Source organism: Anas acuta, chromosome 3 (assembly GCF_963932015.1).
Source record: "Anas acuta chromosome 3, bAnaAcu1.1, whole genome shotgun sequence".
Classification (NCBI taxonomy): Eukaryota; Metazoa; Chordata; class Aves; order Anseriformes; family Anatidae; genus Anas; species Anas acuta.
The window spans coordinates 105,657,723-105,671,673 of record NC_088981.1 but is presented as its reverse complement, the minus strand read 5'-3'; the positions used below and the strand labels follow the sequence as shown (position 1 = coordinate 105,671,673).

Here is a 13,951-nt window from a genome sequence, read left to right as displayed (position 1 = left end):
TTTTTTTTTTTTTGGAGCTGCAGGCTTAAAAGGAATACCACACATTCTGGGGCTCTAAACCTCTTAGATCTCCTGTGTAATGTGGCATAGTAACATGTTTCTATTGACATTTTGCCTTGTACATGAAGTGATGCCTGCCCTAAAGAACACAGCAGTGATGTGTCCTGCTAAATTAGCCTGCCTTCTCCTTCGCCCTCCAGCTAGTGCCTAAATCCTATCTCGAACTTTTACTGGTGAAATAATATTTTAGTAGAACACATGAAGACAATAGCTGAGTGCACCTTGTTTGTTTTGAGCTAATTCTCTTTTAAAGCAAAGTCATTTGCACATTTTGAAAATATTGAGAGAAATATTCTGATCATTCTTGTAATTAAAATTATTTAAATTATTTTTTAAATTAAATATTCTTTTTCAGATTAAATATTATTCAAAAAGTGTTATATCTGTTGAAATTGTCAACAGAAAATAGATCTATTTATACTTATTTGAAAACAGTTAATGCTTATTTCCTTTACACATATAGTCATGCACATAAACATATACATGTGTATAGCATGTGTATAGAGTTTTTTTTAATCCTTATTATTAAAAGAAAAAAAAAAAAAAGTGAATCCATTCCTGGCATTGCTTTTTGTGCCATCTGCTCTTCTCAGTCATGGTGTGTTCCCCCATCCTCCTCCTCCTCCCCCCCCCCCCCCCCTTTTCCCAATAAAGCCTTGTTCTATCCTAACTATAAAATCTTCAGGGTTCAGACCAGATCTCAAAAGTCTGCGTGGGTCAATGGTACTTCAATGCAGGTGGGTTCTGTAGTCACTGCCAAAGTATTATCCAACAAGGGAAGGGTTTCACAAGCTGAACAGTCTTTCCTATTGAAATCAACTGAAAGATCTTTCAGGTCTCATGAAACATTAGCAACACTAGCATTTTGGACATAGGATGCAGACAGCAGTCATCATCCAGTAAGCACACTGTGATGAGACAACTCTGAATGAGTTTGCAAGAAGATATTGTTTAGAACAGAGTTGTGACTCTGACAGAGAAAAACAAAAGAAGCCCATACAGAGAAAGGGAGAAAAAGGTTTCAGACTGAGTGAGTAGGTGCTCACCAAGCCTCAGAGAGAGGCTTGGGAAAAGATTAGTAACTGAGAGGAGTAGGGAACATTGAATAAGGATGTGATTAGGGGGGCCAAGGGGGGGTTGATTTTCTTTTTAAACCTGAAAACAATATAAATTTTTGATTTAAAGTTTTAACATCTCTTCATAATTGCAACAACCAACAGACCTTTATTTTTCCTAACTGCTCAGAGCAAATAAATTAACAATATCATTGTTAAATTAATAATAATAATAACAATTACAATAATAATAATAATAATAATGTTAAAAGGAGTTAAGAAGAGCATTAATCTAGGCCTTAATGTAAAAAATAAATATATCAAAATTCAGTGTGAAGCATCCCTACCCCTGGTATTCTAAGAATAAAATTATTAAGGCCAAATCTTTTGTAACTGGTTGTTTAGATAAAAACATTAACAGCTCATAATATCTAAAGTTTAAAAATTAAAAAAGTTAAAAAAGTTAAAAATGTTTACAAACTGAGAGAATTAATATGTCAGTGCTCTTAAACTTCACTTCGGACTTTGATTTGCCAGTTCTTTTGATGGCTGAGAAATGACTTTGCAGCTATGGCACATCCAAGGGGATGCTGTATAATAATTAATGGGAACGTAAAAAAATTATACACCTTCTTCAGAAATTAAGTGAAGACAAAATTTGAGGGAATGGTTGATCTCAGTGAGAGAGGGAACAAAAGTGGTAAGTAGAGCAGAACAATAAAGACAAGGAAAAAACAAACAAACAAACATAGAAATCAGGCAATTCTAATATATGTTGTTATTGTGATATCTTCTCAGTATATACAACATGGAAGTATATATGGTTCTGCCTGAATACACCCTTCCTGAGTTCTCTCGTGGTCAGGTAAGTACTAAGGATTTTTTTTTTTTTTCCTAATAGTTGAGTAGCCCCAAGATTCCTTACAGTTGTCAGAGTTCCATAAGCAACAGATGAGAAAAATGAAAGACAACCAGGGGAAAAAAAAAAAAAAAAAAAAAAAAACAGATCAAGGAAACTATAAAACAGTGGAGGCCTCTGTAAAACTATGTGGCTTAGGCATGAGCTCAAAACTGAACTGGGTGCTCATTTAAATGTTCCTCTAAATTTTGCACATCAATGCAAGGGTATGCATTTTCAGATGTTGCTGGAGTTTTTGTATAAGTTCTCTGTATAGTTCTGCAATAAGGAATGCATTAAATGGGTGGGTCTTGCATTCCCCCATAATATAACCAGTTTTACTCAGATATGTCAAACTTTAAAATTAGTTTTATGTCTATCTACCTACTTATTTATCCATGTAGAATGAATGATGCATGCTTTTCTTTATTGTAGTCATTGTAGAGTTTGTATTCATTTCAAAACATTACAAGCAAAACAGGCTTATTATTAATGAAATGGGTGGAAGTCCTTGTAAGGCAAGAATTCACTTGTGTGGTATCCTTGAAAATTCCCATTATGTATGGATTAATAGGAGCCATAGCTTTGAAAGCATATGCATTTTTTTCCATTTGAAAAGGGTATTTATTTGTTATTATTATTTTTTTTTTTTTGGTACTGAGATACCATCCAGTGTTGTGAGTAAGAATACAGCCTGTAGGTTTTTTGTTGTTGTTGTTGTGTTCTCTGAATGTGGCATGTGGTTTGAGTTTTAAGGCTTATTTCCTTTTGGTCTAATGAGACTCTGAAAGTGATTAAATGGAAGAAAGACAGGTTAAGCCAATGACATTTTATCAGAGGAAACAGTATCAAATCTAGTGCCTGAAAAATAAAAATAAAAATTGTAGGTTCCCAAGGTTTCTCCCAATAAAATACTTTCTTATGACTAGACTAGTAAACAGAAACTCCAGGCATTAAATTTTTGTCAATCAGAGTTAAAAGAAAAATAAAAAAATACAAGCAATGATCAGAAAAAATGTTCTTGCTATATTCAATTATCTGGCACTCCATTTTAGCTGTGTGTTTTTAGTTTTATGCTGTAATATGTTTTTGCTGAAGTGCCTTCAAGCACAGGGAAACTCTACCCAAATCAAAACCTCAGTTATGGTTCTGAAGTATATTTAAAAGAAATGGCTTAAGCGTATGTTGAATAATACCTTGCCATTCGATCCCACATCCTCAGGGTCCACAAATTAAAATGAGTTGAAGGTCAGCTCAAGCTTTATAATAGAGAGTAGAGATATGATGGGTGTACAACAACTGTTTGAATAAATCACTTCACCATTGAAAGCACTGCTTGTGCCATGTATACTTTGGCAGGGAAATGATGGTTATTGGATTTGAATGGGATGTTACTATGATGATGGAAAACAGTAAATTTGCCATTGTTTTATACAGAGGCTTTGATACATCACCAGAAACCTACCATGCAAGGAATTGCACATGTGGTTGCTGGTGGAAGAATATGTCTTCAAAGCCAAAAGACTGTGCAGTGATGTTGACCTTGATAAACAGCTGTCTACATTTTGGTTGTTTTGAACTCATGTCTGTTTCCTAGAATTATGCACATTGTGTTAATTTTGTTATTTATTAGTTTTACTGCAAAACCTGTTGTGCCCACACAGGTAGTCAATATACTGAGAAACATAGGTGGTAAGTAAAATAGATTTTAAAATGGATGACATTTCATTTGCTGTCTTTCTCCAGTGCCTGTAGAAACTATATTTTGATAATACATATTTTGCTTTATGTACTGAAAATTAAGGAAGATGAATTGTGTTTTTGCTGACCAACTTCTCTTTATTTTAATGACAAATTTGAAATGTTATTATATATGTTTCAATGAGAATTGGGACTTAAACCTTCCATATCATGGAGCACTTACACACTTAATGTGCATGGAACACTTAATGTGTATAAACTTTCACAGTTTTTGTTGCTAAATGCATATATGTTTATCTGTTAATGATAAATAATTGTTTACATATCTAAAATAAAATAAAATCATAATTATCATAAAATAAAAGTATAGCAGGTAAACCACCTACATAATAATAATTAAAAAAAAAAAAAAAAAAGGACAGCCTCTGGCATGATGCTAAGCAGAATATTTGCCAAGGACATGAATATCAAAACAAGATTGCTTTCATACTATTTTATCCTCATTACAAATACTGGGTCTAATATGTTGAATCTGTTTTTCCACGTCACTGTGTGTAACATGGAAAACATTATTTGAAACACAAGAGAAACAAGAGAAAAGAAGTGGAACACCCAGCTCCCAAGCTACAGCCCATGTTTTCTTTCTTTTTTTTTTTTTTTTATCATGTACATTCATATCATCTGTTTTGTCCTTGCTAAAAAAAAAAAAAAAAAAGTTGACAATTTTATTTAAAAATAAATTATTTACCTCTAAACACAGTAAAATAAGTCTTCCTTCTTGATTTTCATTCTGATTTGTTTGAGGAGGAATATTTGGGCAGTATTGTTCTTTTTTGAATTTTATATTATCTGAAATTGAAAAAACTAATATATCTGCTACTCTTTCCTTACATCAAACATAAACTTAACTATTTGATTAATAATATATACAAATATATAAATATACAATCCTCATCTGAATTCCCTCCTTCACACAAAGATAGGTGATAGTATGATCCTTGGATGGGCCTTTTGTCCACAAGTGTAATAAAACATAAATTTTTCATCCGCATTTCTTCTAAATTACTAGACACAGAAAAATGTTGACAGTAATATTCTGGTAACAAAATCTCTGTGCCATTGTTAGCAAACCTGTTCTAATGCATTAACCTATGGCTTTATTATCCACACTAATTTTCATGTTATAACTTTCCTTTGCTACGGTAATTATTTAATAGCTAACAGTATGCCTTAGAAAGAACAAAAGTGAAGAAGTTAACTCTAGGAGAGATTAAACATGTTAAAGGAAAAAACAAACAAACAAACAGTAAATTAATGTTTTATTGATAAGACTATGTAACATGACTGTTTGTTGGTGGATGGGTGTGAGATATGTTCATCTGATTCGTGTCAGTATGGAACAACGCTAGGGCTGCATGGTATGATGAATGTGACCTTCTGTCTTACATACCCTTGTATAACCACAAGTCTAAGAAAAACAGAGTGGTTAATGTATATAATTCTTGTATCTTGCAAGGAATGTTTTAGCAATTCATGTCAATAGAAAGCTTGAAGGGAAATGTATTTGTAGGCTTTTCCTTGAAGTCTCTTATATCTGGGGGGTTTCAGAATAACTGCTAACTATTATGACTATTGCATGGGACACTCTGCAAGTCTCTGCTATCTGGCCAGGAGACTAAGGAGACGGGGAGAGCTGAAGAAAAACTAAAAGACAAAGCTTGCAGGGGACGCTGCACAAGTCTCTGACATACAACCAAGTTGGATAAAGGAGAAGGACAAGAGGGAGGAAGACTATGAGCCTTCAGCATGAGAGACCCCCAGAGACCCCCAGAGGGACCACCGGAGACTGATACGCATGCTCCAGTAGGAGGGTTTGGATTCCGGAAACTAATTATAATAACCCTGTCTTTTTTAGAAGCAGTAATGAATATGTATTAGCCTAGGAGCATAAAAATCAGCTGCTTGATGTAACTGGTGTGCGTCTTGGTGGAGCAGAGACTCCTGGTGCACCCAGCACTGTTTGCTTACCTCTATTCCTTTAATAAATTGTAAACTTTGATTATAGTCCTATTTTGAAGACTGAGCCATTTATCACAATAAGCAAGACAGTGTGACCATAAAAGATATGCTTTAGATGTGTGCCAAAGACAACCATAAAAAACATTTTCAGATAAATATCAAAAAGTCAAAAGTTAATAAGTTGAGGACTTAAGCCAAATGGACTACATTTTGTTTCCCTTGTATCACTTTAAGCATTCATTATCTAACAGATAGGAAGTGATAAAAGGCAGCAATTTATTTATACAACATGTATAGCCATAAACTATATTTGGAGTCTATATTGAAGGAAGTATGTAGTGTTCAACTAGTTATAAAATTCAATAATAACTAAGGATTGTTAGCGGGCCCAGGATTCTGGAAAGATTACAACCCCAAGGCATTATACAAGCAAATATAAACCACTTCCTACATATTGGAAAGAATAAGAATTTTTTGTAGGCAAATTATCCAATAATTGCTGTTGAAGACTTTTTTGTACCTTCCAGTGAAGCAACTGGTTATGTCACTGTAACCTGATGGATGAATCAGGATTACAAAGATGAATTATTGGTCTACCAAAAGTGACTGCTCTGGAGACCTTTCCATGGAGGACAGTAAAGTCTTAACAAAGCTGACAAGACAATTTCTAGCATGTTGCTCAAATGCTGTTGTGAGTAGGGAACTGCAAACCCCGTCTGTTTTATAGTTACACCCATGGACTCATTAAATGAGGGTGAAAGGATGGCCTGGCCATTTTGAAGTCAATGAAATAACATTAATTACCTCTAGTTAGTGCAGTTCTGGTATTACAGGTAGTATTAACAATTTTTTTCACCTTCTAGTGCATATAAGCCATATATATTCAAAATGGTCTATCATAATAAGTAGCCTGACAGTCAGAAAACTGTAGTGTCATATCTGCATTATTTTCTTCATGTAGTTTCATAGAGTTTTATTCACCCTTTCTTCTTCCTCTCTCTTGTAATAGAAGACAAATTGCCAGAGTATCTTCTGATCACATTCCACATACTTCTGTCAGCAGGAAAAGTAGAATTTAACACAGAGCCCGGATACCCAGGGTGGTCAAAACCTCTACTTCCAGGATTCAGGGATGATGGAAAAGAAACCCCTGCTTGTCCTCCAGGGTGACCTTCCATCTGAGCTGTCGGGTTATCACAGATCCATCTGTAAACAAAGGATAGCAGGTTCCCTGGGCAGTGTCAGGATCACACTCAGTGTGACATGGTGTTTGGATGTTCAAAGAATCCCTCTCTCCTTGCTTTCTTTTCCAGGCTTAATAAAGGAACTGCTAAAACCTATGTAGCTTGATAAGATGACAAGACAGTCTTTTAGTGTTATTGATTGTATACAAGAGGTGGAATGATTAATTATTTCCTATAATGTTCCATGAGTGGGTTTCATCTTTTGAGAGATGTTCTTAAAATTCCTTATATGAATTCAGTTTCTCGCTTGAAACAAAAGGGTCTTCATTAGGCCAAAGGGCTGGGGTAAGCCAAATATCTTTTACCTGATAACAGCATGGAGAGAACTTTCAGAGTGCATGATCTGAGAGGAATAAAGATGTATAGCACATAAAATAAACTATGGCTTGCTATCATGAGAGTGCTGTCAAAATGAACCAAGGGGACAAATTGTGTGCCTCTGAAGGCACTTCACATCTAATAAACTTCAACCTTTCACCACCTATCTTCATGTGTGGTGGCACAGCTGACTGACTACAACTTTTTTTTTTTTTTTCTCACTAAATAGAAAAATAATTTTATTACCCAGCAAATCAAGTCTCACTAACAGGTCATAAGCATTAGTATCAATTGTACGCAGTGATATACAATACATGGGATACTGTGTGTTGCTACCTTCCTTATAATTATACCCACATCCGTCATATTCAATCTTAGCAAAATGTCTTAGAAACTTAATCTATTATTAGGGCTAGCCATAGAGGATTTGTCCTATAAAGTAGCTGAGGAATATTTTCTTCTATATTTATTCTGTGTGAAATAAACCAAATTTAAGCCTAGAACTTAAATAAACTGCATTTTTAAAATAAAGTAATTGATTGAAAAAAAAAAATCCAAAAGGCCTCAGCTATAACCCAAAGAAGTCTGTGGTCAGTATATTATTGAAGAGGGTTCAAAAATATTCTTGAGAGTGCAACTATAACATATAATTTCTTCCAGAAGCAAACATCAGAGATGCAAATCTCATTCTCACTACGGCCTTCTTACTTGTATATGTACATGAACAGGCTGTTTTTCCTTGACAAAGTAGTAACAGGAAGACAGTGTAAATGATTTAGATTTATATTAGACATTAGGAAGGAGTTCTTAACTATGAGGGAGGTGAACCACTGGAAGAGCTTGCCCAGAGAAGCTGTGGATGTCCCATCCCTGGAGGTGTTCAAGCCCAGGTTGGATGGGGCTTTGAGCAACTTGGTCTAGTGGGTGGTGTCCCTGCCCATGGCAGGGTGATTGGAACTGGGTCCCTTTAAGGTCCCTTTCAACCCAAACCATTCTTTAATTCTATGATTCTATGATAAATCAGATCAGGATATCTTTATATAAATGAAAGGATGCTCTGTTACATGCAGACAAAAATACCTTAGGAGAGGTTTTGGTGGGCTCAGTTCACCAAAATTTAATTAAATATATTTAATAAGCTTTAATAAGCTTTAATAAGCTAATAATTGCTTATTCTAATTTCAGTGCATGATGAAAGCTTCATTTACAGTTCCTGTTGCTCAGATGTCAAGGAGGTTATCTGGGACCTTCTGACACTTAATCAGAGTTTGCTGATGAAAGCTTGACCCTGTTGTTTAAATCTGTTGCCTCGCTGACTTTACCACCATCATTGAAACTGCCAGCAATAGTTTGTCTGTAATGTTTGCTTGGTGGTTTTGTTTTTGTTGTCCTGTCCAATGTGAGGCACTATCTCTCATTTGCAGATCAGTCCCAGGTATTATATACCAGTAAATGTATCATAACAGAACAAAATAAATACCAAGGGAGGAAGAAGTTCTGATAACTTTCACAGCCCAGACAGAAACCTGGGCTCACACTAAGCATGCAGTGTGAGTGTTCAATGGGGTGAGAGCACTGAGCTGTGGTGAGAGCTCTAACCTGCTCTTCCAGGAATCATATTTCCTCATCATATACTCATCATATACTGGTTTCATTACATAGCTCAGGCTAATATATATAGTTCTGTCTGAAATGTATCTTAACTCATGCTGTACGCTGTTCATGTCAACGGATCCTATCTTAACTCACGCTGTTCGTGCTTGTAAGGAGAAAATTTGTGGGACCAAAGCCCAACTAGAGTTGAAGCTGGCCATGTCTGTGAGAAACAATAAAAAAGTTTTTTTTAGATATGTTAACAGAAAAAGGAGAACCAAAGGAAACATAGGTCCGCTACTTGACGGGGAAGGTCTCCTCACAAACAGTGACATAGGCAAAGCAGAGACATTTAATGTCTTCTTCACCTCTGTCTTCAATGCTGATGATGGGCTTCGGGACCCTGGGTGCCCTGAGTGGGAGGACCAAGATGGTGGGAATGACAAACTCCCAACCAACACTCAACGTGTGTGGGATTTGCTGCTCCACCTGGATCCATACAAGTCCATGGGTCCAGATGGGATCCATCCCAGGGTGCTTAGAGAGCTGGCTGATGTCATCGCAGGAACTCTCTCAATTATTTTTCAACAATCTTGGTAATCTGGAGAGTTCCCAGTAGACTGGAAGCTGGCAAATGTCCCAATTTTCAAGAAGGGTAAGAAAGAAGACTCTAGCACTTACAGGCCTATCAGTCTCACGTGCCTGGTAAAATTATGGAGAAGATGATCCTCAAAGTTATTGAGGCGCAGCTGGGGGACAATGCAGTCATTGGTCCCAGCCAACATGGGTTCATGAGGGGTAGGTCCTGCCTAACAAATTTGATTTCCTTTTATGATAAAATCACCTATCTAGTTGACCAAAGGAAACCAGCTGATGTGATCTTTTTGGACTTTTGACATGCTGTCCTATAGGATCCTGCTGGACAAAATGTCCAGCATACAACTTAACAAAAACATCATACGATGGGTGAGCAATTGGCTAACGGGCAGGGCTCAAAGGGTTGTGGTTAATGGGGCCACATCAGGCTGGTGGATGGTCACTAGTGGGATTCCTCAAAGCTCCATTTTAGGGCCAGTCTTCTTCAATGTCTTTATAAATGATTTGGATGTAGGACTAGAAGGTGTTTTAAGCAAATTTTCTGATAACACTGAACTAGGAGGAGTTGTGGACTTTGATGAGGTTGGAAAGGCCTTACAGAGAGACCTGGACAGATTGGAGAGCTGGGCAGTCACCAACTGCATGAAGTTTAACAAGAGCAAGTGCCGGGTCCTGCACCTGGGATGAGGCAACCCTGGCTATACATACAGACTGGGTGATGATATGCTGGAGAGCAGCCCCACAGAGAGGGATCTGCAGGTTGTGGTTGACAGCAAGTTGAATATGTGCCAGCAGTGTGCTCTGGCAGCCAGGAAGGCGAACCGTATCGTGGGATGCATCAAGCACGGCATCACTAGTTGGTCAAGGGAGGTGATTGTCCCGCTTTACTGGTGCTGGTCCAGCCTCACCTCGAGTACTGTGTGCAGTTCTGGGCACCACAATACAAGAAGGACATTAAACTGTTGGAGAGTGTCCAGAGGAGGGTGATGAAGATGGTGAAGGGCCTAGAGGGGAAGACATATGAGGAGCGGCTGAGGGCACTGGGCCTGTTCAGCCTGGAGAAGAGGAGGCTGAAGGAGGACCTCATTGCGGTCTACAACTTCCTCGCGAGGGGGAGTGGATAGGCAGGTGACCTGTTCTCCGTAATCACCAGTGATAGGACCCACAGGAATGGTGTTAAGCTGAGGCAGGGGAAATTTAGGCTGGACATCAGGAAGAGGTTCTTCACTGAGAGGGTGGTTGCACACTAGAACAGGAAGTAGTCACTGCACCAAGCCTGTCTGAATTTAAAAAGTGATTGGACTGTGCACTTAGTCACGTGGTCTAAACTTCTGGGTAGACCTGTGTGGTGCCAGGAGTTGGACTTGATGATCCTTATGGATCCCTTCCAACTCAGGATATTCTATGATTCTGTGATTCTATGATTCATTATAAAATAGTATTATAATTTGTATTTTTTCTATTGCTTTTAGGTTTTTAAGTTACTTTTATGTTTATCTTTTTAGTCTTGAGTTTCATGTATTCACCACATTTATTCTTTCCTGATTAGAAGTTGATTAATACAGTAAAAATGTATGGGACTATGGTTTATGATGCAGGAAACTGTGGGTTTTGTTGACTAATTGATTCATAATGCTAGCAATTCTGAACCATACAATACATCTTTCACAGTACAAAATTAAAGGCTTAAAAGTCATAGTTTTCCAGGTATTGATCCTAGGTTGTAGAAGACAGGTCAGATATTGTGTGTCTGGAGCACTGGACCAAAAAACACGTTGAGTCAACATAAACCTCCTTTTAATGGAAAAATAAATCTCAAACCTCTTTGTAATCCTGCAGACAAACTTCAGATTTATTTACATATCTCAAGGGAGGGATCTAGTTATCACTGCAGTACAAATGATATTAAATAAATTATAGGGCTGATCCAAGGGATCAGTTAGAACTCGAAGTAATTAAAGGAAGCTAAAAGTAGAAACATCCTGTCCATCATCCTCCAGTGCTTTCCTAGAGACTCACTCAATGAAGTGGAATAAGAAATTCTTACTGCTATTCCTTAATTCCTGTATTGCTTTGATTCACTAATGTGCCTGTGTCCCAAGTAATGTAACCACAATTCCCTGCATAGACATGTTTAACTATGTAAATAAATACCTACAACTTTTTGTATGGACTTTCTTATTCCATCCCATTTCACAAGAACTTTGCATGACACTTTTCTATGGCTATGTGTGCATGCACAATAACTCATTTACTGGCTGCAACACACACTTCAGCAAAGACCGGTGGTGTTATTGTCATAGAATACATGAGAATTACAATGAAAACGTTATGTTAAAATACAAAACTATTTGAAACGTGAATCTTATTATTTTTACATTTAATTATTGAAGATCAATCCAAATAGCTGTTTCACTGTTATATTTTAAGAATAGATTATTACTATTCTGGTGATCTGTCTAAATTATACTTGCCCTGGAGTGAAAGCATTGATGACATTTATATCAGCTACAGACTAGTATTGATTCTCACCTATCAAGAATCATAAAATGTCCTGGTAAAACAGAAAAATCTTATTTATTTATTTATTTATTTATTTTTTAAAAATCCAGAAATATGTTAGCTTGCTTTTGACTAAATGATTCACAATTCAAGTGAACTAGAACGGATATTCTGAACTTCACATCACTAATAAAATATTATGAGCCAATTAGTGACGTATAAATATAGTCTTTTAAAAACACATTTACAAAACTGTTTATCACTTGTTTCCCTGTCAACACATAGGGTCCTGCATCAGATGCCCCACTAACTCCTCACACACAATAGAAAAATAAATTGGATATAGAAAACTTTCACAACACACAGAGTGGGTAAGATTCCAAAATTAATACATGTACTTCCAAGGATTTTTTTGCCTACCCTTTTTAACATGAGTAAAAGATGAAAATATTAAATATTTATCTGTGTGATCTGAATCACATGCATATGCAAACTGGAATTGTTGCAATCATATATATAAATTTCATTTTCATAGGCTATTTAACTTCCTAGTTCCTGTAGCCATTATCAGATCTCCCAGTGGGAATTGTATTTGTTATCCTAAAACTGGAAATATTTCTTTATTAATGAAATAAATCTCCATTTTATGAGTAAATGCTAAAAGTCTTTTTTTTTTTTTTTTTTTTCCTGAGAAAAGAATAGTGTCTTAAACACTAGAAATACTAAGGAATGTTGTGGTTTTGATATGATCCAGGGTCAGAACCCGAACTACCAGAAAGTATTCTTAAAAATTAAGGTTGTTGACTCGTCTTGGCAGCCTGGAAGTAGAGGTACTGAATCAGTTGCTGGCTGGGAGCACTGTTGCTGACCAGAAAGAGCCAGACAGAATTTCTCTCTTTACTTCTCTCTAAGTGCTTCTCTCTGAATCACTTAGACACAGCCTGAAACCCCAAAGACAATGCAGGAGCTTCCATGACAAGCTGCCTTTTTGAGCTGTGCAACAATAAACAGAATAGACCATGACAATTATCAGAGAAAGACAGATACAGGAGTATGGGGAAATGAAGGGAGGTGGATGTTATTCACCTTGCTCTGACTGTTGCAGAGGAGTCACAGCTCATACAGAGGAGTGAACCTGGGCATTCTGTGCAATTAAATACATAGAAGTAAGACAACAACCATATGTCCAGAATCTTGATATTGATCCCTGGCATGAGCTGTGCAAAGGCAGGTCTTTGCCTTTGGTGACAATGGCAAAGGTGAGGCAAGGGACTACACCAGTGCATGGAGAACACGGGGAGGTGTTTGATCCCAGAGAGGATTTTCAAAACTGTCCTTCAGAGAGGAATATTCAAAGCCACACTTTGTTTTGTGTCTTTACAGGATGCAGCTTATGTCTACTGTTTGCCCTTATTGTGCGTGCCACAATCTGAATTTGATGTGCATCCTGTCACCCATCTTAACTCACACGTTATTTCTTCTCTTGCTCACTACTTAGTACAGAGCTAGTAGCCACTGCCTTCCAGCTCATAAGTGATGATCTTAGTTGGTGCTACAATAGAAATTAATTAACACATCACTTGTATTACTAGCTCCCCATCTATTATAAAATACATAAAATATAGAAAATACATAAAATACATAAAATACATAAAATTTATCTTCTAAAAGGAAATGGATATGAAAGATACTTATTAAGAAACTCGAAACTTTATGTTATATAATGTTTCATTGATACTTTTCATCTTAATATTTGAATTTCATGTCTGTGTTCACAACATTGGCCAGAAGCAGGCTGATTTCTCTCAGTGAAGGAAAGGAAAAATGAAGAGTAATTAAGATGAAAAAGTTCCATTCAAGTAGAGTGTTTTTATTTCCATGTGTACCAACAACCTTTTCTCCTCCTACTGCTTACAGCAGCAGTAATTCTGAAAGCACTGATGAATAAACACTTGGGTGGTGTA

The 13,951-nt window shown here is 36.6% G+C and overlaps 1 long non-coding RNA gene across 1 annotated transcript; it reads left to right on the top strand.

Moving 5' to 3' along the window:
- Window positions 1-1,750: 1,750 nt before the first annotated feature.
- On the top strand, window positions 1,751-7,699 carry LOC137853093 (uncharacterized). The gene is made up of 3 exons (XR_011094235.1): window positions 1,751-1,815; window positions 1,914-1,980; window positions 3,451-7,699. It is a non-coding gene; the product is annotated as an uncharacterized lncRNA (long non-coding RNA).
- The last annotated feature ends 6,252 nt before the right edge of the window (window positions 7,700-13,951 follow it).